Here is a 3,715-nt window from a genome sequence, read left to right on the forward strand (position 1 = left end):
AGGGTGGTGGTAGTGGGAATAGTTTACTCTTTTTTTTTTTTTTTTGGTTGGGGGGGCAGTGGATAGATACTCTTAAGGCAAAGTTCAAATATGATACAGCCGAGGCAGTTCAAATGAAACAAGGTTGTAGATGATCAGAAAGTCTGAGATAGACTGAAGAGTATAGTATTGGGGAAACCAAGTTGAATAGTACTAATGTTGGGTTGAAGCTAAGATTGTGTGGCTGTTGGGAGCAGTTGGAAGTAAAGAACAAGGGCTGCAAGGCTTACCACCTGATCGGAGGTACGTGCAGATCACTTGCTTGGGTACTAGGCCAAGCAACAAATACAGGACAGAAAGCTAAAAGCACCAGGGGTGTGTATTTCACTTCCCATCTGCCTTTAGAAACAAAGATAAGTGGGACAAATCCGGTCATTGCTCTTGGTAGAGTTGGTTTTATACGGTTCACTACATGCTTATTGAATTAGTTTGAAATAAACCTGGGTTAATGACAAGGTCCGATGTGTGGGGATGATTCACTGGTGTGTGCATATAGAATCACTTTTCTTATAAAGTGGTAGAGCCTATGGACACTCTTGAGAGGTTCCCAGGCTGACTTAAAGCAGGTGCACGGCCATTATCCATGACTGGTGTGCAGGTATGCTGGTTGAAAAGCAGGTATATCCTTTGGAGGGACTACTTGTTCCGGGGCTCCACTTCTAAGGGTTAAACATGATGGTCAAGAGGAAATCTAATCACCTAGATTCAGAACTAGGATCTTAGGGCATTTTGTAAGGCTATTTGAAAGAGTAAGTGCATTGAAGTGTTAATCTTGGCTAGATTGTTAAACATGGCAAAAAGCTGTGTGACTTGCCTCATATTTAAAGCAAAAGTCCAGCAATTATAGAAAAACATCATTTCAATCTTTGCTAGTATCTCTTGAAGGATTCAACAAAGATTCAATTTATAATTTAGGTCCAGTCATGGTGGTGCAGGCAGCAAGGGATGCTGCTATATGATGTTGGAGGCCACATGGAAAGGTTGTAGGTTTGCATCCTGCGTCCATCTGAACCTAAAATAACGTGCGCCCAGGATCCTGGCTGGCTGCTGGGTTGGGGGAGGATCACTGCAAGAACTCTCTGTTGAAGGTGCCTCTTGCTTTCTCTCTCCCTCTCAAAGAAACTAAATAAATCTTTAAACAATGTATTACTTCTAGTACTATTTATTGAGCTCTCCTTTCCAAAAGCTGCTCTAGGGCCTATCCTTTCTAAATTGCTCTCTTTCTTCATCACAACTTTTTTCACACCTAGAAAACTTTGTGTTTCTGTCTTCCTCATTTTCTCATTTCTTCAGCACATTCTTAGGCAGACAAACTTAGACTTTTTGTTTTATTTTGTTTTCTTTCTCTACCAACTATTTTCAGAAATAGGAAAGACCAGGAACTGATCCAATAAGTAAGATTACATATCGCCCTGGAAATTTAGAATATTTGAAACTGCTTCAGGATATAAGCTACAAGGAAGACAACACACTCAGAAATATTGCCTAGAGGCAGTGCCTTTTTGTGACTTGATAGAAAGTTGTTTAAGGGCCTTAAAGGTAGATGTTCTGGTTTGATTTATGTGGAGAAGCAATACCATCTTACGCTGGTGGAATAGGAAGGGGTAAACAGAGTAGGGGAGAAGAATCTGAATTTATCAAGGTCAAGGAAAATTCAAAAACCATTTCATTTTGTTTTACTTTGCTTAATTTGAACAAGGAGAGTTTAACATAAAACATTATGACGTTAGGAGGCTGAATGATGTGGGGTTAGCTAACACAATGAAGAGAGAATTCAAGAATACAGGTATAGCACATGTAAAGAGTCGCTATCACTTCTCTGGGGCGGAGATGGAGCATGGGAATAAGACTGCTTCTCTCTCCTCAGCCCAAGGCTGAGAGCCCGACCTTGTCGAGAAGACATGACTTTGGTTCAGTGGATGGCACAGGAGTTGCTGAGCTGCTACATATCACAACTACTTGTGTGGAAACCATCCATTGGAATGCAGGGAAAAGCTACCACAGGGAGGTGCAGCACCTCCAAACTCTATGAAGCTGCTGGAAGGGGGACAGTCTTTACTGAGGGGATTTGTAGAAGCTGAGCACTGGAGAAGACATGCACGCTGCCCCCATTTTGTTTTCACATCAAGGAAGTACTTGGTGATTTGTAAATCTCAATCTCTTCTTTGTTAAATCACCAAACCAGGTAACTTTTAAGTCTGTGGGGAAAAATGGCAAAAGTCATTACAAACTGGATGTATATGTTTACAGTTACGGGAGTCTTCCTTTGGTTGGAGGTTTGGTTCTCTGAAAATGCAAACACCCAATAAAGAAATGCCATTTTAAAGTTGTAATTAATCATTTATACCTCAGCGTACTTGAAAGTACTGTTTCCTTTCTAGAGAGCAGGATTTGATATGAAAGTGGGGGGTGGAAAAGGGATGAGAGAATCTTGGACAGCGAAGGACTTTGGAAAGGGGTGCTCCCAACCTGCACAGACAGTGGAGAGCGGGGCCTGGGGCCAGCCATGTCTGAGCCTGCTTTCAGTTTCAGAGAGCACTGTCCTGACTGAGTTCCTTCAAAGCATCAAATGCAAAATCCACTTCCTTTGTAGAACATTTCCCTTCTGTTTCTTCTCTTTTCTTACTTGCTTCGGGGAGGTTTATGGTTTGAAAAATTAAAGTGTGGATCTATTTTCATTACCAAAGGATTTGCAAAACTGAGCTGGGCCTGTCTGAGCTCACATTTGCATTTGCCATCCCTTAAGCTGATTTTCAGTGCTGAGCAGCTATTTTAAATGTTTTCAAGAGCCTCCTTTTTAACTCTTTTCCTTACTTGTGTTATCTATTTCTGCAGTTAAAAAAATTCCATTGCTGTTTCTTGGTGGAAAATCCCAATACCAGAAGCCAACTGCAAGCATGGGTAAGACTATTTGCTCAGGGAGTGATCGGGCAGTTGGAGCAAATATCCATGGGGTGGTTTACCCTGGAAGACTGCAGGGGGAGGGGATGGCAGTGGATTTGTAGCCTCAGATGGCTTAGATGATTTCAAGGTTTCTTTCTGGCTGGAAGAGTGATTAGCCCAGAACTGGGATTCAAGAAATATTTGTTGACTATATGGTTTAGCAAAAGGAATAAAGGAAAAAAAAGGAGAGGAAAAACTACTAGAGAAATGAGGAATTATTCATAGTCCAATAATGCTAGGCAAATAGCTTACTGGCTGCTCGTAGTATGGATGGTAAAGTCTTTTACATGGCATGACCCTTCATAATTTGGTACCTGCTTGCTGCCTAGCCAGACTCCCTTCCTGTCATCCCTCACCATTTGTGTTCTGACCTGAGTGTTGCTGAGGCTTCTTCTGTGAGGATGTCCCTGACTCTTCTAGGGGATAGCTTTCCTGGGCTCCACTAAACCTTGTACACCCCCTATTAAAATTATACACACACACACACACACACACACACACACACACGTTGTAATCTTATTTGCTTTCTGTTTCTCCATTTGTTGCCTCAAGGTATCTTGTGTTTACCTTTATCCCTTCACTAAATGTTTGTTGAGCGAATAAGTGAACTAGTAGCTAAACTACAAGCAGATTTGCCAAGTTGTGTCTAAACAGTCTTAAGCATTTATGACTTTTGAATTGTTCCTGGGACAGTTAGTGTTGAGTCCTGGTGTTTGCTGGTGAAGAGCCAGTC

This window comes from Tupaia chinensis, unplaced genomic scaffold, assembly GCF_000334495.1.
Source record: "Tupaia chinensis unplaced genomic scaffold, TupChi_1.0 Scaffold149168_1, whole genome shotgun sequence".
In the NCBI taxonomy this organism is placed as follows: domain Eukaryota; kingdom Metazoa; phylum Chordata; class Mammalia; order Scandentia; family Tupaiidae; genus Tupaia; species Tupaia belangeri.